The sequence below is a fragment of the Varroa jacobsoni genome, unplaced genomic scaffold (genome assembly GCF_002532875.2).
Source record: "Varroa jacobsoni isolate VJ856 unplaced genomic scaffold, vjacob_1.0 scaffold_429, whole genome shotgun sequence".
NCBI lineage: Eukaryota > Metazoa > Arthropoda > Arachnida > Mesostigmata > Varroidae > Varroa > Varroa jacobsoni.
In genome coordinates, this window is record NW_019213331.1 from 325,625 (window position 1) to 348,527 (window position 22,903).

At 41.8% G+C, this 22,903-nt stretch overlaps 1 protein-coding gene and 1 long non-coding RNA gene across 2 annotated transcripts in view; both read right to left on the minus strand.

The window, feature by feature from the left end:
- LOC111260332 (cuticlin-1) overlaps positions 1-22,903 on the minus strand; it is a 75,194-nt gene that overhangs the window by 29,235 nt on the left and 23,056 nt on the right. The window lies entirely within an intron of this gene.
- LOC147753515 (uncharacterized) lies at positions 7,535-22,288 on the minus strand. The gene is made up of 2 exons (XR_015311016.1): positions 21,224-22,288; positions 7,535-7,823 (listed from the first exon to the last, which is right to left on the minus strand). It is a non-coding gene; the product is annotated as an uncharacterized LOC147753515 (long non-coding RNA).

Consider the following 22,903-nt stretch of genomic DNA (forward strand, 5'->3'; position numbering starts at 1 on the left):
TCTGTGGCTGCATTCTATTTGCCTTATTCCGACGTTTTGCTTTTCCATTTTTTCGTCTTCTGTTTCCACTGAATAACCTCTTTTGCGCACGTGATTTCCTATCTAGATATTGTTCTTTCGCTCTATTCGATATTGTTGTATGTTGACAGGACAACGGCTCGACACAGGCGGCGCGACAACAAACTATCGGTAAATTCCTTAAAAAATGTTCGGTTTTTCGAAAAATGATAAAATAACAAAATTTTTTTTGTTACTTTATCATTTTCCGAAGCAGCCGGATGGCATGAGCCGTTGTGGGTGAATCAATTGATCACAATCTTTTTTCCGACAAATGTCCGAACACTCCGAATCCAACCGTTCGACAAGAGCTGCTTCGAAGCATAGATTTAAGTTTCGAATTGTAAAAGATGACACTGACAACCCGTTCGATATTAATGGCTTACGTCAAAAAAGTTCAATGTACACTTGCAGGCACTTTTATTAAAGGCACAACAGAAAAAAGTAAGGTGAATATTTATCCTATGTACATATATCATGGAATGGATCACATGACTGAAGAAGGCGGGTATAACCCTTGCGGTCGGAATGTACTTCTGATAATGCTTTTCCGTAGAATATTAGAAGGATCAAGAGAGGTAAAAATTATCAAGATGGAAACGGTTGTTGTTAATTAAATCAGCCAAAAGACGGCGGACCCTTCATTCGATGCGAGACTATCTTTTCTAAGTGCGCTAAAAAGTTACTACTGCTGCTACCATCAATCCGAAAGAATCGTTTGGTAGTTTATAGCTTACTAATGACCTTTTACCGTCATCATATGAAACTGCAGAACTTTAATACGAATGAGAAGGATGGCATATGTTCGATAGAATACATTTTTTTAATATCAAGCTTAGGGTCAAAAAGCTTCATTATGAATGCCTACTATGTATGGGTAAACGTTGTTCAAAATGAGGATCAAACGAAGCTTCACATCCAGAATAAATCCCGCGCCGAGGATAAAGAACAGCGGCAAAAGACGACTGAACGAGGATGTACGAAAATTCTGTAGATCACTTTGAATCTTAGCCTACAGCTGACACCAAACCTCAGTCTGCTCTTTTGCAATTGTGACCATTTTTATGAATATGAGAAAGCCCAGATATAGCTATTGCGTGTCCCTGCGTGTTTGGGGCATTTTAGCTTTTGTAGATATCTCCGTAAATGTATTATGTAATTCTACAAAGAAAGTAACAGAAGGTGAAATGTCGGTTTTCTACCGACATTTTTTTCTTGAATTAGATTAGTGCGAGTATTCTGAGCAGATCCAGTTGACTTTAAAAAAGAGTGCTTGCTTCATTGATGACCATTCCACCTTTTTTTGGCCGTCTCAAGATCTTTGGTGCTGTCTCAGAGAACGAGACTTCGGTTATCATCTTCCATGATGAATTCTCTTGACAGGCTCGCGTCGCAGACAGCAACAACAACAACAACAATGCAGGACAAGACAGAACAGCAGAGGTAGAAGTGAGGGTATTAAATGAATAAGATCTATTCTTCTGGTACTTCAGCTCGCGTCCTAAGCGTAGATGCCTGCGTTTGTTTGAGAACTTGTTTACCATTATTCTGCTTTCTTCCTCTGCTTGTTTCGTCTAGCAGTGCTGCTTTTCCTTGCCTTGACTCACTTACTTTATTTGTTTATTTGACTCGGCCGCGGCAAGTTTTATGAAAGCAACCTTGCCGACATTTCATGATCGGGGCCCCCGCTGTTCCGTCGAAACTTTGGGAATCCGGTCGGACCAAACGTAACGCGAACAGATACCGATTAAATTGGTAACTTACTGCGGGATTATGACACCGCACTTGTCGACCCGTTAATCCTGGCATAACGTAGTAAAAGTAATGGTAACACTACCAGTTACTGCTATACATACTGTTACTATTCGGCTATTTCCTCCATTAAGTATTATAATAAGCAATGTCTTGTACATCTCAAGTTTACCATCAAGGTAAATTTATGCTGCAGTTAATATTGTGTTTCAGTTCAACTTTACGTCTATTGAATACCCTACGGTCCTTGTACACATAGTCAAGTGTCTAACGACCGAACGCCAGGCTCTAACAATTATATTGTTTTTCGTCATAAACAACGTTCAGTAGCCCTATATATACACCTTTTTATACTAGAAACAAAGAACCGTAACACGGAGTATTAGCTTGATCGATATGATAGCTACTGTCAGAGGAGGCTAGTAAAGATCAAGTCAAAATCGCCCAGCCTACATCCTGTCTTCTAGCGATTTCAGTGTATGTTTTTTTTTATTCTTCCTTCGTGCATGCATGAAATTGACGACTAGTAAAAAAAGCACAGAAGTAATTTAGTTTAATTGGGTATCGAACGGTCCAGTTAATGGCTCCTTAGCTAAGCCGTTACAGTTTTCGACAAAGCAGAAAATTTACTGATAACACGTAATCTATTCAAACACGAAACGAATTGATCGTTTGATCTAAGCGATATGGGTAGTAGATACAATATATTAATACCTAAATACAATACCTGTGTCACAATAGTTGTTTCCACATATGTTTCAACGCCGCTGTACATAGTAAGTCAGTAAACGGATTAAAACATTTGCGAAGACTATGATGTATCTATATACATAGTCTTCTATAATTGATTGCCAATGCTCAATAAAAAGCGGTGCAGATAACAAGTGAGCTCAATGGTTTCGACTCGACTGTTACAGCCAAGTTCCTACTGCATGGCGATCGTATGGCCGTTCACGTCACTTATGGATACGATCATTCATGCAGAAATGCATACAAACGTTCGCTCATCTAAAATGAGATAGGAATATTTCTGTGCAGGCACCAGTGGCCTTATTGTATATACATGGACAAACCCCCCTTTACCAGCAGCAGCAGCTACTTGTGAATTAGGACAATGCCGGTGGTACTTCAAAATGGAAATCCCTGTTTAAAATATCATTCTAGCCAGTGTAATCAACTGGATTTACCTAGTTTCATGAGAATTAGTCCAGACGTAGGTTCCAATAAAGGTCATAACGGAGGAACCCAAAGAAGGGGTCTTAAGTTTATGTCACATTGTTAAGACTGACGTACATTGTCTGTGTAGGGTGTCACCCCTCCGCTCAGTCCGCAGTAAGTACCATTAAATGCTACTTCGTGTAGTGTCAAAAGAACGCAATGGCCATACAAGGAGAAAATGGTACGATTTACGGATAATATATATATTACGAAGATAAAAAAAATTCATACATGTATTACTTCCAAAAAATCCGACGATACTAAACTATGAAGTTAGGTAACTTTTAACCAAGGGATAAAAAAAAGTGAAAATCATCACTGAAAGATAGCACGTTCGTTATCACAAACAAAATTGAAAAGAATAAACTATGAGCAGAAGGCAAAGTTACACTGAAAATGATTCTTTAGACGAACTGCCATAAAGTCGCGATCGCGCAGTGACCCTGCTGTTTAGGTTTCAGACCTAGAAAACCGTAATATTATTATCTTTCTGCAAGAGTAATTCATGTAAAACGTTTTCGATCCCAAGCAGAAAGACGTATACGGCTTATTTCACGGTTTATGGAAAAAAATAACACGTTTTATCTACTGAATCGGTGTATCAATTGACGTTGAGGCACGGCTCTATAATACATAGTAACTATGCTTTATGCTGCTCAATAGGCTTATATATATATATATCTGTCGTACAGTATATCTGTCGTATATATACTGTACATAGTCTCTGACAATGACTAAATAAAATAGAGTTCGATTCTTACAATAATAAGAAAAATATTTAAAGTCCCTACTGACTGATATCTAGAAACACACGCATCTATGATGAACACAGAAGCAATCTAAATAGTGGCAGTCTTGGTTTTATTCGGCTTTTTAGTAAAGCCACTTCAAAGTGCCTCGGGGGAATCGCCGCACGACTGGGGTATATGGTGCAAGATTTATTAGCACCATGAAATTGTCTTTCATGTTGTGAACACACAGAGAGCTAACGGATGCAGCCACACAGCGTCAATAGTAATCGACGAGACAGAAACCTATTAAAAAAAAAAACTTTCAAAAGTTTTCAAAAGCTGTTGATGTACTGCCTTCCACCCGGTAACGTACAGCGCGATTTTAAAAGCTCGATATTCTTAGAAGTTTAACTGCCTACTGACCCGAGCACTGTAGACCGTGCGAGAACTTCGTGGCAATTAAGTCAACTTCGTACCTGGGTACGTTTTAGGCATTTAACAGGCACACAATGTGAAACTAACCCAGTCGCAGAGGAATGATGACTAATACTTAGGAATCGTTTGTTGCCATTCGTTAACCTAGAAAAAAACATGCCCAAATATCTTATATCGGAGCCCCCAAAAGAAAATCGGTTACCGTTACGTGGCCCGGTGTATTTATATCGACAGGTATTGCACTTTGTATCTCTGTACAACGAGTGACAAATTCTTTTATACATAACCTTCCTGGTATATGGATCTTTCAATATCAGTTGCTTCATAGTGCGTCTCTGTGTGCGCGAGTCAAATGGCAATTCCAGCATTAAGACAGTTACGTACTTAGATATTTTCGGTAAGTTCGTCTCAAGTTTAGTAAAGAGCTGTGTGTAGATTTGCTAACTGCTAAGCGGATCTAGATGGTTCAACTTAAAAACGTAGTAGCTTGTTTTTGTTGGTTAATGTAGCTGAGCTCATTAGCATATTCTACTGGAAATCAGAGCGTACATACAGACTCAGGAAGTTTGAAGCGTGCCAATCCCGTTAGCATACTCATGCCTCTATGAAAAAAAGGTGCCAGTTGAGCTGCAAGAAAACAACTTTTCACAACAGATAAACCCCATCAATAGAGCCGATTTAACCTTTTAGTTAAAACACCTAAAAATCATCTTTTATATCAGAGAAGAAAAAACATGGCGGAGCAGTTAGCTTGGCACCGGCAACGAAAGTACCAAAGCTGATTCTGAACTTAATCTTAAGCAGCAAAAAATAATAACATAATAAATTCGACGACGATGGTGCGTTGCGAGCGGGAGGTTCTTTTTTAAGTTTGCAATGCCTTAATCCTTATACGTAGTGGAAAAATTGCGTTATTCCAATGAGGAAGTTTCGAATTCTCTCATCTCTATATCGGCCGTTTGTGTCTTTGATCGTTCAGTTACAGGATAACGTGTTACACAAAACGTACTGCACGAGCTCGAATATGTATAACCACCTACAAATTGCATTTGTAATTGGATTTCGTTCTTGCTATCTCCATAGCCGCCTACCCGTAGCAGTCCTATAGGTCCCTCGCTAAAGAAGGATCGTGCTTTTTGCTTGCTCCAATTCACACCCCACTAAATTTTATTTATTTTGAAATTAATACGAGGTTAGGATTGTGTCGAAAGTACAGATTTCCTATAAAAATGTAGAGCATAAAATAGAACCAACTTTGACAGTCACCAGCGAGACGAAGCTGGGTACGAATGGAAATGCGCAACCGCGACATCGGGCAGGATGTGCCTTTAAGATACGAGTTCTTGGCTTTTGTTCGGACCGGTCTAGGTATTACGCAGGAAGCTTGGCCCCACGTCGTAATTATGTTCTTGAAATTCGCTTTTGAACATAATTCAAACGGAAGTAAGGTGGCTCCGCTGACTCAATGGTTGCCAAAATAAAGGCGGACCTACCAAAGACGCCACACCCAATTGCTTATGATTTCTCCTGAATTAAATTCTATGAAGCTTAACGCCACTGGCACATTGGCGGATTTGCTTCGAAAAACGACCCGTACATAAGTGAATTATTGCGGTTTGTCATTAAACACAGATTTATGTTATTGCAAATTAATAAATATGACATAACCAGTAGGTTCCCCTTGATTTCCTCTCAAGAATATGTATCCCAAATCTGCTCTGCAATAATTGGTCACATGAAAGGGATATTTCATGGCTGTGAATCAGAGCTCAATCTGAAAAAACCAATATGCCAAGGTTCGTGTACAATTTCAGTATAGCCGCACTAGACGTCACCAACTATTGGGCAGAGGTAACGACTGTTGGACTCGATTATAGCCACCTTCGAGGATAAAAACTAATTTTACGAAAGTAATGGTCGCTCGTCTTAATGTACGCGGCGGTGCTAATCGCGAGATACCGGCCCTTCGTGAAAAAGATGATTGACCCATCAGCCAACGTCATTTTAATGGCGTTACTCCGGTGATGCAAACAGCAAATCGAACCCCCATCGTGTGTGACTAGTGTCCAGCCAGCTGGATCCTTTACGACTGTCCCACCAATTTTTTTCTTCTTTTATTTAACAGCTCTACGTTTCGCGTCCTCTTCAGCTAAATTATGGGGATTAGAAAGAGCAAAAGCACCAAGGACAACAAACGAGGTATTACCGTAATTCTATGTTGTTCTTACCAGAAGGATTGCCACTCTTCACGAGGCGATATGGACTTTTCAGCAGAAATGTCTGTACGACTCCCTAATAGCGTGGGCACGATGACCGAATCTCAATCAAGGTCGCTCTATATTGAATCAAGTCACGTCTATTAAAAACTATCATTAATAATAACGAAAAAAACTACTGACGATAGCCGTCTTGGGTAGCGGGGCCATCCGCAAAACCCGCCGCCCCACCCGAAGCGTTCATTGTTCGAACTAAAGAAACGAACGAAAGCCTGGTGACCGCCGCTTGAAATCAACCGACGCCGTGAATCAAGCTGGAACAACATTTCCAATCCACCCTCTATTACTGTGGCGTGTCTTATCAGCCCACTCTGGATGGAGGATGACAGTTGTACTTTTACAGTTATTTACACTGTTCTAAGTACTTAAATGTCATGCCAGCGGCAGTATTCGTTGCATCTATAGGTTTTGACTCTTCTTGATGCTTTCAATTTCAAACGTCATTCGAGGAACAACTAAGCGACCATCGGAACCAGTCTCGCGTGATACCGCAGCGTCGGCGGCAGGATGACAACGAACGCTCAGTGTGTCTTATACGACCGAGTACATCAATCAAAGTGTGACACTATTTATATCGGTGTTAATGGTGGGAATGGAGATAAGAACCTGCTAAAATTCGCACCCGGCGTAATTACGTGAGGAGGAAAGGGCGATGACGACAACAACAACTCCTTCGACCACACAAACATGGCCTGTCAGGAACAGTTCAAAGTTTGCCATTAGTACTAAGGCGGCTGTCGTAGCGTTGCTTTGACGTTAAGGGTGATCTACCCATATTATAAGACAACATCTAAGTGGTATTTAAGTTAGGCCTAGCTACGTTTACGCGCGAGGGCAAGCCAAGGGTAATTAGGCAACACACGTAGTTGGTTGTACGTCTAGAATTCCGCAAAAAGTTCTTTGAATACTATTGAAGCTCGAATACGTTTCAAAACTGACCAGGATTATACGTACCGAACGCTGTGTCGATAAAGGGCTGCAATGATCCATTACTGATATAGTGTCGCAAAAGGAACAATCTGTTTCTACTCAGATAACCAACCATTCAATAAGTCAATCAATTACTTTCTTAACGTAACAGTTTTTATTATGCCGCGAGCCGCATTGGCCAACCACGAAGAGTCCTTGAAGCTTTCATAACTGGTTGTTTTAAGCTATTTTTATTATAACAATACAGACGAAAACCAGGCAATTGTCAGTAATGTCAGCGTTGCAGTAGACGAAACGTTCGCGTCGTCCTGTATAAGCGATCGAGGAGAAAAACAATCAGCTATCATTTCATTATTTCTAGTCGATTTGAGCACTGGGAGTCACGCGGCCGATAATGCTATCTTCTACAGTTGAACGAGGCCTCCTGTAACCAACGAACAGTTAAGACTAGAAGAAAATCTTCCGGCCGCCGCTAGATAATTTGATTAGTCATAAATTCTGTTAACGTACGCACGTGATTAACACGACGAAAACAAAATACCTTCGACTCTCTGCACAGAAGGTTAATAACGTTGAAAAAGACCGATGTAAAGATGTAGAAATACGTTTTGCCCCCCAAAATATTGGTGACGTTCAGCAACAACGACGAATAATCGATGCATTTTGGCCCGCCCTTGTCGGCCCCTAGCAGCATCTTCACCCGCGTTCGTTTCCAGTGTTTTCATGCAGACACAATTATTTCCGGACCTTATCTATCCGATACTGCTTTTTCCGTAGCCATAACATCTAATGGACGACCATACTATTGTCGTTGAACAGAAATAATTGCACATACTATTATTGTCGGTTGTACTTAACTTAGCTTTCAATGGCGGAGGCCGCCCCAGGCCGGAGTCGCAAAACACAACCTGCAACATACGTTATCATCACAATTACCGTCGCAAGATTTGCTGTCACCGTCATCAGCATAATCACCCGTATTGTGATTTACGAAGCAAATGCTCCTATACTTTACTAGTCAGTCAACACCCTAATCTGTCTATGACTGGCTATTAGCAGTACTACATACGAGTAGCAGTGATAGTAAGAACGCTTCGCTGCCTGTGATAGGCAGCGGTGTCAGTAACCTGCCGTATCTGCTTCTGCCGGTAGCGTCGTTGTCGTTCTAGCGTTGTTGAGGCCGTTTTTGGGCAAGACGAGGCCGAAAAACGTTTGAGGCCGCAACAGCGCCTTGTGCAGCCATGGCATAACAGCGCAGCATCATCGCTTCTTCTTTACGTTGTAGCCCTTGGTGCCGCTGGTAGCAATGGCGGTAGCAGCAGCAGCAGCATCAGCAGTCTCTTTCGCTCTGCCGCGTCATTCTAAACAGGCCTGCTGCTGCTACTGCCGCCTCTGCGACGGCCGCCACCACCAGCAGCAGCTGCAGTGGTAGTAACGCAAAGGTATCGACCAGTTATTAGCGGCCACGACGATGCGCCAACTGCTGATCTCTTCGTGGTCTTCATTTTTCTTCTTCGTTTCATTCTACATCCTTCGCCTAGGCAGTATTACTAAAATCAGCAGCGCTACCCCTATCGCCTCGATGATGCCGGCCAGTGGCACCACCAGCATCAGCGTCGTAATCAGCATCATCACAATTAGCGGCGACGACAACGGCGGCCGAAGTCGAAGCCCGCAGCGGTTGGGACGTAGTAGAGCCCGTTTATTTGTCACTAGCTCCCATCGGGTCTGCAAAGGTATTTGCTCCTCCTGCTGTTTCTTATTGAACTGCTATTCAAAGTTACAATAATTTTGTTTGTTATTATTGTTAGTGTTACCACTCTGCTGTTTATTATTATTATTGTGAGCATTATATTGAAGGCTCTTATCATTATTGGCCGACGATGTAACATCAGATCTACCCTTCTCCGTAACGCAGCAACGAAAAACGCTATAGACAAAAAGGCAAACAGTGTCGCATTCGTCGAAACAAGCAAGCGATAAAAAAAAAAAGTGTCTAATAGAACTGTCTGTTCAATCTGACAGATTAAGCGAGTTTCATGGCGCGCCACGCAAGAGCTACCTGTCTCGATCGGACCCTGTCTTATCCGTATCATATAGACCCGCCATTCAATTAACCACCATTTGTGGCTATAGCAGGGCCAATTGAAGCACGGCCGACGTAATCTTATTCAATGAGTTTAACGTTAAGGGCATCATGGTTCTTCATTGCTTTATGCGCTATGACTACAGTTAATCACTACCCTCAGAGGTAAACCTATTACATCTGTTTACATGTCTATATAGCAAACTATGGGGAGTTCAGCGCGTGTTTTAGGCTCTAAGAGAAAAAAAAAAATAGGTAACATATCAATTAGACCGGCCTTTAGCAGTCCATAGATAGTATAAACATGCACCTGCAGTCAGAACTAACAAACAATGACAACGATAGTGAACGCTCAGACTAGAAAATTTATGTCGGCTCGAAATGATAGACTAACGCATTTTTATTTACCAGTTAGACGCGTTTTTCTACCAGTTTGTAGTACCGTGGCTATCCCTCAGAAGATTGCCATTTGATTTCATCGCTCACGTGAAGACATCTACTTATTATGATTTAGAAACGGGAATCCTGTTTTTAGAGCACCGGCTTTCGTTGCAACAGTTCGCTCGTTACTCCATACGTTTTCTGTTCATCAGATCCCAAAAAAATGGCCGTCGTCTTGTCAAATGTAGGGCGTCTTCCGGCGGAGACATTTTCATGTAGAATATTGAACAATAAACATCTCCCATTTGCGGAGATTTTGGTCTGACAGCTACAAACAATTAGCGAGTCAAATTAAGCACAAGTCGGCAATTTAACGAATTTTAATAATAGCGACTTACAGAATTGAGGAAATACATCCCTTTTAAGCAGAGTTAGAAAATAAATAAATATAGCATCGTATTGGGCAAGATATACTTCTGAACATGGCGATAAATGTAAATGTAAAAAACACGTACGTTCTCAGCTTCCTGTCGTCGACGCTCTGGTTTGACTAAAGCAAATGTTTCAAGTGTCCGTCCGGTACCATCACTAGGCATTCCATCAGACTCTCTTTTTAGTGCTACCACAATTACTACACCTACAACTGAGCTCCCAGATCTCATCCTCTGGCCTTCCCGAATAGCAGAAATAGGTCTAAGTGTGAATGAGTCACTTTCTATTTCAACAGATCTCCTCCCCCGCCCACTTATACAGCGACGCCTGTGGTGGTACAAGCCTGTCGTAATAATGCCAATAATGATAAAAAAAAAAAAAAAGAAAAAAAACGCCTGAATTTTCCATAACACATTACGTTTCCTTCGCTCTTTGAGCACGGGATCAGATGCAATCTATTTTATTTTCAACCACGAAGCCGTGTCTGGTGCATGCTAGACCAATATACGACGAAGATGAGCTAATGTTGCTCAGTGTATGTTGAAAATTTATGATATTCTTTTCTTCTGTAATTTTTCGTTAATTTATTACCTTGAAAAAAGTGTCCTGTGGTGCAGTATCGAACTGATACATAGCTACGCTTCTCATGCTCTTGATAGCGCCATTTTCTAGTTATGCTGATCGTTACGTAATACCAATGACAATGACATGATAACAACGCGTCAGCAATGATGGCGACGACTACCGTTAGTTATTGAGGCTGCGTCTGCTGCGCTTCGCTCGTGCCTCCGAGGACTGAAGCTGCCTTCCACGCCATCGTCACGATAATAAATAATAATAATACAACTGCGACTAGCGCTATTCTCGTCGTAGCAAGCCAGGCAGTAAGCAAATGCGAATAGCGTGAAGTACCGCTTGTGTTACGTCGCGGTATGATGGGGACGATGTGTCCATTCGGCCCGTTGAAGCTTTACTTCTTTTCTCCCGAGCTGTATAGGACCATGATGGTGGCAGCAGCTACGGTGACGGTGCTAGCGCCAGAGTCATCGGACAACGGCTTGCCGGCATCGTCCGCTCGGACAGCAAAGTCGGTTTGACCAAAGAAAACTTCCATTGAATCGTAGATGTCTCCGAAAAATTTTTTTGTTGGTTTTGTTCTGCTGCTGCTGGTGTTGTCACAGCATGGCCAAGTTGCCGTTAGCTTAGTAACGCAGTAGAAAGAATGGCGAAGACGAAAAATCAAGAAGGACGAGGAGGAGGAGAAGGAGAAGGAGGCGGAGGAGAATGAGGAGGACTCTATTTGGCGCTCAAACGTGTGAAAATCCGTTGGTAGTCAGCAATAGCGGCACCAACAGCTACGGGAATAACGGCCGCAACTCTGCCGCCCTGACAACGACCTCTTACGGCGGACGACCAGGCGAACGCGAAAGTGAGCGAGCGGGATATCACAGTTGCGATCGCCGGCTAGGATGATAGCACAACCCCAACGCAGGAGCAGCAACAGCCCAGCAGCCTCGATCGCAGTAAGGCAAAAGCAATGAAGTACAGCCTAAATTTCGAACCCCACCCAGAGATTCTGCAGAGACTGTAACCGTCAGCACTGTTTTACCTTCTTTTTTTCTTGGACCTTTTCCTTCTGTCATCGCTACATTGACGTCGCTGCATCTGTCTCGCTTTCTCCTCATCATGTGCGTTACAGCAACTGATTTGAATCTTCACATTCAAAAGATCTAAAAGTAGAGAGATAATAGTTAGAAAGGGAAACAGTTAGGGATAAATAACGATGTCACACAAATCCAAAACTGATACCTTGCTTATGTTGAACTCGGATACCCTCTCAGCAATGACCTGGAACCATCATCGTAAACTGCCCCAAAAAGGATTTCTGCTTTAGACGATCAGAAGTCTGATTCACAGGACGTTCTTGTTTGCTCAGTTGTAGAATTGTCTGACTTCAAATCCCTGTTAGCTAACCCCTTTACATTAGTTACAGAGACAGAACAAGGTTTCATAGATGCAAACGGATTTAATGGATTAGGCGAGGTGTTTCCTAAGTACAAAATCTTTTCTTCCTGTTCTATGTACATTGATAGGACTTCATAGTACGAATAATCCGAAGTGACCTGTGAGCCAGAAAAGCGCATGGGTTCAAATTTCGGCAACGTCGTCCAATAGGTCATCGGGGATCAACTGTTTAGTCTTCGAACAATTGGAAACGTTGTATGAAGCCAACGCGTTAACCTTTACCACTAAAGTGCTCCAATTAAACTAAATCAGTATCTGAGAAAGTATATAGGAATTTTTGACAATTATGTAATTATAGTAAGTGAACACCAGAGCAGCGGATATGGTACGCTCATAAATGTTTCGATTTTGCGGAACGTTGTTCAATGTAGGACCACAGCACAACGACCGCCAGAATCATTTCTCGCGCATATGGGAACAAGTCCCCGCGATCCCGACAGACGAGATTACCGCGTCGGCGCTGCACGATCCGTCGTTACTGTCAGGGATCGAGCAACAGGAGACCCATCGGTACCATCAGCAGATCGTCGCAGGCGACCAAACAGACACTCACCATAATGTGTGGATCTTCCCTACAGCCAATGATAACATAGACCTGGTGTCCTAGTAAGAGAAAGAACGCGTATGTTTCGGCTATGAAAAGCTAAACACTACTGCTACTAAGGCCGGATGGACCAGCGGTTGGCGACTGGCGGTTAAGAAAGTCAGCCTGCCGTTCCGCTGGAACAAAGCCGTTCTTCATAATTATCACCGCCACCATTAAAAACCGTAGAGTAGCCGATCATTGGCTGGTCGCATTGCAACGATCAGATCATGAGCAGTGTGATAAAAACGAATGAAAGCCACAAGAAAAAGCAACAACGTTTCCATTCACGTGCACCCCATAGATAGACACAGACAAACTAACAATGCGATGCCAGACGCCGTCTTTTTCCGAGGTCGTATAGTGCGCTATTGATCTGATTAAGCCGACCAAATCATCAGCTCAATCAATCTCATCATTCAGATCGAAATAAATAACGGTAGAATAAGCCCACGCAGTCTGGCGATTAATCAAAACTGGAAAAGTCTTTACTGTTATCAGTTAACGATTTTCATATTATTATTATTTGTAATGAAGCCGGTTTCTTCCGTCGTTTTAAGAGAGTGACTGCCATCTGCAGTGACGCCAACCGTACCAGCGACCAGGGCCCGTTCATACATTGCCTTCAGCAGCTACACACTTATACTCTACGTTCAAATCCATACTAACCGAGACAAATTGCCTTTTATTTGATTTCTATAGATACAGCTGTACGAGGTGCACGATATACATACACACATATACATACACGCTTCGCTAGACATATTGGCCGAGATCAAAAGCTGCCATAAAGTGCTCCTTTCACTTTTAGTGACACTGACCTTGAAAAAATAATGCCCGTTGCCGATTATCGTCAGAAACTTGTGTAAGAAGCCACGTTGTTTTTGTTAGAGACGATCATCTGGTACGTGAGAAAATCCCGCATCGTCTAATATAGTGGATGATCTAGGTACTGATCAAGAGTACATTAGGCGTCAAGGAGTGCCGATCAATAAATATCATCAGAATCCCGCCATCGGTTTGACCAGCCATCTTATCTCGTGCATCATGTGACTAATCCATATCACTACTTCTGTAAGACGTTGTCGAAGCTACGGAGGATAGCTCATCTCAACTCTACAGATGAATCCGAACGGCAAAAACGGTTTTGGTTTTTGTTGCACTCCGATGTGGGAACAGGAGAACTTAAGTTGCAACTTTTAGCCACAGTGGGGCCGAAACTTTGACAACTATTTTAATAAAACGGCTCTATTGGATTTCTGCAAGAGCTGCAGACTATTCGTAATGTTTTACAAAAGTTTACCTGTGAACAGTAAAGACAATGGCAGCTATCACTCAGTACCCTTCAGATTTCGCAGGTTCTAACCGGGTGGTGGCTGCTTTTTAGCAGAAAAAGCTGCCCGGGCTAGGTCGATGGAAACACTTTGCTAAGCTTGAGCGATGTTGTATGCTTATATAGCCAATCGAGCGGTGGGATCTTTCTGGTACCAGCACGTAGTTGTCCACAGGCCGAGAAAATACGAACGAATAATTACATCAAAAAGAAATTCTCACTTATAAACTGCTCTAGATTAAGGCCAATCAATATCTATCGAACGGCGAGATCCGTCTTTGATCAAAATAGATTTCTATGACATCAGCTGTCTCCGCTGGCCGAAACAGCTCGAACGTGGAGCTAGAGCTAAATAGGCCGGTATACGTATATTAAATTAACAGAGAGTAAAATTCGCATTGCTATCACATTATGTATAAAATAGCTTGGGTTTATGACCGTGTTGGCGTTGATCAAATCAATGAAAAATAGAATATTGCCGCTTAATACTGCTATAGAAAAAGAACTATAATGTGCAGAAACAGAAGACAAGTTTCTCTTCTCGGACCTAGAAGATATTTAGCCTTGGATAATTAGGACATTAGTATATTTGAGCAATAACGAATTCGCACGCCCATCGTGCCACGGGCAATATTGCTAATGAAGTTGTTACGAAAAAGAAATATCTAAAGCCAATAAATGCCCACTCAAATGTTGTCGATTCAGTCAGCAACAAACGTGCGCCAATAAACGTTATGTCAAATCTAGAAACTTCGGCGCCTCACTTTTACCTTATTTTTATTATTACTTATGTGCTCCTCTAAATTAATCGAGAACGCCTGCCTTACGGCCAAAAAGTAACACCACGACGGCTAAGCATGATCAGCTAAATAATGGACCGCTTGAAGTGCTTTCAACGTCCTCGCGGTGAATCCTTCGTCGATTGAAGTGGCATAGCTTGATTGTACCTACGAGAATGCTCATTGCTACTTTACCTAAACAAATGTAAGACGTAAAGAAAAAATGTTCTATACTTCCACCGCATTCGGTTAAAGTTCAGTCACTCGTTAGACGGTTTCCAAATAAGCATTCGGCAACGCTTGCGCATATGGTGAATATTAGTAGAGCTCAGCTCAGCTCAGCTCAGCTCAGCCTGTCAGGACGTACATCGAATATGTGGCATCTTGTGCATTATAGATAAAGATATGTAGCGTAGGGTAAAAAAAAAAAACAGCCTGATCGCACATATCTCTCATTATTTGGTGTTGCTGGAATTTGTCAAACGCACATACATAGCTGATTAGCTGGCGGTCGAAAATTGAGTAGTCAACCGGACGTGAGCGCACCACAAAAACAGGCACTCCGGCAGAGGAGGTAATCAGGAACGCTAGCTATGCTGGTGATAGTAACGATGGTAGCTGGAAGAGACGCTACAGCTACTGCAAGTAGACTATGAACGCGCCGTATTTCAATGCTACCTCAGCGATGGACAACGACGTACGAAGCCGGCTCACAGACGAACGTCGAAAGGCCGAATCTTCAAGACGACCTTCGAATCATGATGATAATAATAATGCAGAAGATCGTGAGGCCAAACCGACGTCGTGCAGTCAATCTGCAACCGTTCACTGAAAGACCAACGAGTGTGTATGTATCCAGCCGGTTACTCATTTGTTCATAGCGTCAATAGGAACTTTCTGGTTTGTCTGTGCCCTGTGCTCTGGTCTCATGCATGGATGAGATTCGCCATCGCTATGTACACACGTGCTGAATCGACAGTGACGTGCATCGAGCGAACGACTAGCGAAAATTACCGCGACAGGTTGGATAATGCTCGCGTAACATAGGCACATCGTCATGACGACACCGGCGTCACATTGTAACCGATTGCCTACAACAAATTCTATATTCTTGTTAAAATTGATCCTATCCTATTACACATACAAATAGGCAGGAAATTCACATATAACAACACCTCAAGGCAAAGGCAATACCGGACATGAAGGATGTACGAAGGGAACGATCAGACACTAGCTAAAACGTCCACCACCACTATGTTCAAGATCGCTTTCAGCGCCTCATCTTACCGGCTATAATCTAAATATGTTTAGCCTATGATTGGCTTAAATGAAAATTGACTCAATATCTATTTGAATGGAAGAGGTACGAATAACACCAAACATGAAAGCAACAGTTTAAAAACATACATATTTTTGCGTTCTTTGTTTACCTCGAGCATAGCTCGACATCAATGATATAGTGCAATACTGTTCAATAGATTAGAAGATGAGCTCTCAAGCTATACCATTAAGATCTAGATAGTAAAAAATGGTTAGCTATTAGATACAGATTACGACCCGATAGAGATGTAAGTGTCTCAATTGAGGCGTGTTTTTTTTTTCTATAAACTGAGAGCTTTGTCTTTGCTGAGAGCCATAATTGGACCTCTCTACTCTTAGTAATAAGTTCGTTGTTCATGGTTTAAGCAGTTTATGCTGTTGCATTATTCGATTTTTCATCGAATTGTTTCGACTTAAGGGACAGGGATATAATTTTTCATCTACAATTAACTCAGAAATGACGGACAAGTAGATATCTCTGACTTATTGTGTATATATTGTTCTCCAATCGTCGTGTGAAAGTAGTTCGCGCTAGCAACTAGCGCGAAGCAACAGCAAAGCTAGCAACAGCAGAAGCGGCTGTGGCGTTGGGAACAACGCCACTACTTCACTGGACAATAAGCACGAACTTCAAAAGTCCCTGCAGCATCGCGTCGCTGACTCCCAGCCGTGAGCAGCAATCGTGTCGACCGACGCCAAACCAACGAGGGCACGATGATGATGAAGTTAACGTTGTTTTTCAGTTAGCTTCAAGTTCGTCTATTTACAGCTGATCCCTCTGCTCTTTCTGCTCTGATAGAACTATCTGAGAGCCACCACAACCACCCTATCCCTCTATCGTTTTGCCTAGAAGCTAACGGACAACAACTCCTCTTGGCCCGCTGACCCATATCGACCATCAGCGGTCTCTCGGTGGCTGTGGTGAATTGGCCGATGACAACAAACCAGTCAACAAAAACTAAGCCAGCAAGTGACTCAAGAGCATTCCCATTCCACCTACCACAAAGAATACTCACTCGCCAGTTATGTAAGGAAACGCAGCATGTCCATCACCATGAACGCTGAAAGTACAAACGGACCAGTCAGAAAAACGAAGTGCAAAGTCATCGCCACCCTTTCTACTGCCGCGGCAGATGCTGTTATCGCTCCTGCCGCCATTGCTTCAATGCCCTCTGCCCTAAACGTGCATTACTGACCTAGTGCGAGCAACCTGGAACCGGACGTCGAACCAGCGTTGTCTCATTACACAGACGACTTCTTAACGAGCATAAGATAGTGTTTGAAAGTGTAGCATTAGGTGCACAGATGGGTAACAGGATGGATGAATGCTTTCCGAAAGCGCAGCAGACCCCACGTTATAGCTGCTTTCCCGTCAACTATTTCTAGAAAATAATATAACACAGACACACCGAACTTGCGCATGGCTTTCCGAATAAGTACAAGCCATCTTTATTTAACGATGTATGTGCCTTTTGCGTAAATTTTAAGTGAAAATTCATTCAGCTGGGTTAAATGAATCGATCAAGTGATTCGGCGAGACGTATATTATTACATTGTTCCAATTGGTCTGCCCACTTGAGGAGTGACGACCCGTTTTCTCAATAAAGAACACCAAGAAAATATTCTACCTATCCTAAGTAAGTTCTTACCATGTGCCGTTCCGGTATACTGACAGCATATCATAAATTGGCTCTCGATAATATGCGAATGGTATATTTCATAGAAAATCTAATTTCACAAGCTGATAGTGACACGGTTTCTATGCATGGCAAAATCAAGTCAGTGATAAAGTCGAGCCTGTTAGAAAGCGGACGATTCTATTTGACCTTAACGTTTATAAGATAGAAAAAAAAAAAAAAAAAAAAAAAACAGCTAATACACCCCCTTAATTCAAATCGCAACTAGTGGACGCATTAGTACACTGATGCGGTTCCATTTTACACATGGTACAAGGTTGATATTGAATCTGGCTACAATTTCACCTATTCGAAATGAAAATCAGGAGTTTCTAAGTTGTCCATGTTCTTATAGCTTCAAGTGAAGTCCTGCAACTTAAGCTACACTCTATATATAGTCAATCGTAAACACAGGATATTTATCGGCAGATATCAGAGCACTGCATCGTGTCGGTTCGCATCCAGTAAATAGGCGCCATAATATCAGTGTATGTTTGTGTACGATACATTTGTCACGCTTAGCATCACGGTGAGGATATACCCCGTTTCGGCGCAAGCCTTTGCTCGGAAAACGGCTAGAACGGCAGTGTCAAATACGAGGAACGGGTTGGGATCTTGTAACGGCCACTATACGCGTACCTGCTGTGTTCCTGTTGAGACTGGCGCTCGCATCTTCTATGGACCACATCATTCCTTTTAGAAAAAAAAAAACCAATCATCTGACTACTAAGGAACGAATAAGCAAATACAGACGTCAACTGACGTAAAAAGCATATCAAAGGGATTACCCCAGCCAACGAGCCAAGCGACAGCATGGTGATGTAATAGTATGGTATCGTAACATAACCTTCTACTCCTGTAATTTGGACAAACAACATGGCTCATGGCGTACGCTTTTGTTCATGAAGCTAAAGGCGTTACCTACTCATTCACAACTACTATACCGCTTTACAAAGCGATGCCCGGCTATATTATCTCAGTGGCAATAATGTAATATAATATTGGGTCGTCGAAGTATTGACCCATTTTCCAGCTAGATAGCGATAAACTCACTTAACTTATCATTAGTATGAACTGTGTCAGGTCGAAATCTGGATCTGAAATTTAATAGTGGTAGACGTTTCTGTCCGAAGCTGGTCGAACTGCTTTTGTTCAAACTTAAGATAAAGAACCTTGAACATGGGCGACATTTTAGCAAAAATTCGCAGTTTTACAATAAAGGCAGAAATGCTCCTTAGGCCCATAAAAATATTGGGCTGTTTATAGTCGATATGCGCTGTCAGAAAAACAAAATGTCTGTCCAAAAATAGCCTTATCGCTCGAGAATTCACGGTTGATAGCGGGTAATGGGAAATGGATCACATACGACAAGAATGTGTAAAAAAAAAAAAAAAAAATGTACTCTATAATGGCAAAGCCTACACTAATGACAAACAACGCTATGCCATATGTATGGAGGGGCTGGAAAACAATCGTGCATTATGAATTATTGCCACCTGGCCAAACAATCAGTTCTGACATTTACTGACAACAAGTGGCGGGGCATCGAACGGAACAGAAAAAATAATCGTTTTTCACCGGACTACATGTACGTCTAGCTATACGGTAAAAATCGAGAGAAATTAGTTTTTTGCGTGTTCCGAAACTAACATCTATTTCAGTCTTTTGATCCATTACTTTTTCGATAACCAAGAGCTTAAATTATGCCTATATATATATATATCAAATCTCTCTCTCTCTCTCTCTCTCTGTGTGTGTGTGTGTGTGTGTATGTACACGGCAGGGCGCCTAAATGGCAATATATTTTGGTAGGTTGACTGTCGTTAGGGGCATGCGTTTATCCGACATTCTCAGTACTAGACGATATTTAGCGTTCCTAGAACAAAACATTCAAGTCGCTATAGTGGAAAATAATCCTCTGTGTTTGCAATTTATTATACAATTCCTTTGATTTAGAGGATTTTCCTTCTTGCCTTCAAATCGGTGGTCTACATCATTGACAATCCTCACCCATTTTCTGAAAAATCCGCGGGGGATTTCTATGGGGCAAACTGAAAGATTTCTAATAGATGTTCGATTTAATAGAGTGAAAAATTCAGTTGTCAATTAAGTCGTCCAGACCATCTGAGCCTTTTTGCACCCTTGAAGCCTATGTATTTTTAGGACTTTTGGCTGGTTATCAATTCAAAATTTTTGTATGCAATTATAAATAACAAGTTAATACCCAGCAATATAGCTTAATGCGCAGTTATTAGCAGATTAAAAATATCTTGATTTATCTAGTGGGTAGTTTCAGTCCACAATTTAAGCTGTTAGTGGTGGCTGTTACATCGAATAATTACGATCATCAAATATGACACTTTTGGAAAATACTTGTTTATAGTTAGATCGAACACTAGAAAGTAGTATTACAGAGAAAACATGAGCAAAAGTCCGAATTTAGATATATATATATGTATGCTATTTTCACTTAGGTGTATCGCATAAAATTCAGTAGCGGCGTAGTTCATAAATAATCAGTAAATCAGATACTATGATAATAACTCGTCCCATCCATTTTGTCAGCCCTGGTGTGCTGGTTTTTGCTCTGGTGGAACTTTTGTACATTAAGCTGACACTGATGAACACTTCAATCGAAAACAAGTTGAAAACAAACATTGTCGAAGTTATTCGGGGTCACTGGCTGAGTTACTGTTGTTGTATTTTATAAATGCTATAGAAACTGCTTGCCAAAAGAAACACATGCTCGCTAAATCTGACTTTGTCAGTAGCAGCAGATCTCTTTTTTTGATACGGCAAATCTATGATTTGTATACCATGACTTCAGACGTAATTTTTACTACTAGTTAATCAATCGAGCATTTACTTCTTTTGTAAAATTCTTGCGGGACATAGATCCGCATTTAGCATAATAGTTTTATACCTAGAAAAAATTTTAGTCAGAATTACATTCGTTTGTTGCAAAGCTGGTCACAGTTGTTTATTAACTTCGGTTCCAGAAACCCCACGGTATTTTCAGTTTGGTTTCCGTCTATACCGGGGTAGCAGTTTGCGCTCCATCTACAATATAGTTGGCGCATTAATTTGCACCTTGTGTTTTCGTACAATACATCACACATACATTTCAACGTGTATACTGTACAAGTTGAAAACGGAGCAAAACTGACACTATAGGTATTCAAAATATCGCTAAATTTAACACCACATACCTTAAAGGTCTTGGGTCTTCTTCACGTCCTTTGCGAATCGGTTTCAGAAGATAGGCAAATCGTAGTGCGCGAAGTCAAGACAGCACCTCACTATAGATGGGACCTTCGTCACAAGAAGACAAAAAGCACAGGGCCTGTCTATATCATTGGCTAACTGTTGCGTTCGACCGAACACTGCTGAGGTATAGTGGTAGAGAAGTATATCCGATAAAAAGTAACGCAGTTCACAATTTAAGGCGGTTTTGCGCTTTGAAGCACGAGAAAGCGATTCGCTGGAGGCCGCTTGACGATAAATTGTGCTAGCTAATGGATCGGCGGAAACAAGCGCGCGCTGAACAAAAGCGAGCGACCGAGGGCGCTCCTCGTCGCACCTCAAGGCTTCGTCGATTCACTGCCGACTACCAAGAAAGTGCCTGCCTCGCGCCGACATCGAATCCGAGGAAAACGCCGCCGCGCACAAGGTGGCGCTCAAGTCATCACTGAGCGAGGGCTGTTCACGTAATTGGGAAAGGGCAGGCTAACGGTTGATAACTATACTGTCTTGACGTGCCGGTTGTCATTAATGATCCTTTCGTATTTTCCCACGGACCGATAATTTCGGCAACAATAAACCTGAGGCTACTCGCAACATAGCTGAGTGTACAAGTCGTAGCTAATATCGGACCTCACGAGGAGCCTGATTCTGCTCTCGCTCTCTCCCTTTGCGTCTGTGTGTGTGTGTGTGTGTTATGCGATATACAAATGACGACTAGACTTTTTCGAACTTAACTTGAAGAACTGATTCAGAAAACTTACTTTGGGCCACGCGAGAAAAATGTCAGTGTTTGAGACAATTTTATATTTAAATCTCTTCCATCGTAGTGTTATGGATTTGCTCTCTAAGAGCACAATAATTGTGTTGTACAGATCATCAAGTTGTCTGCACGACCTTACCTTATTTTTTTTTAGAAAGTAATTTAAAACCATGCTGTGAGTTAGCTTAGAATAGAGCTCAATATTTGCTTATACCAATCAAAAAGAGGACTGGATCCCTAGTGTCGAAGCCACGACTATGTGCATGTATTGCCTGGTAAAAAAAGCTTATTCAGGGATACCAGACGGCATCAGCTTGATCGCTGTCAGAAACCACGGCCTGATATTGATGATATAAAACAGAAATGATAACGTTAATGACAACAGAAACGTTTCTTGAACCTGTTTTTTCATCTGCATTTAGACGACGTATTTCTAAATATTGTAGATCGGTTTACTTAGATGCGACTAGATGCTTAAAACAGAATAAATGTCTCTTATTCTGTCTTTTATTTACTACGGTGTGATATAATAAAGAAAACAAGTTATAGTTATCACCGCATGCGGTGATGTACACGGTAGTACCGCTTGCGCCTTCGAGATTTTCCGGACGGCTGAAACTGCTCATTTCTGTAACCTGTATTTATGAGTTAAATTTAGAGCAGACTTTAAGAGCAGGCTCGCTAATTTACCTATTGTAATACAATGATTTCGAGTCTATTCACAGCAAGCGGTGTCCGTATCTCTACCGTAACATTGGACTATTTTTTTCCTTTTCGGATTAGGATTTTTCCTTTTCGAAGACGCAGTCTTGCCGGCGCAATGCTGTTGAGTGCAAGACCGAGCATTGTTTCAAGTAATTGTATTTGTTTTTATTTTTACTGGCTA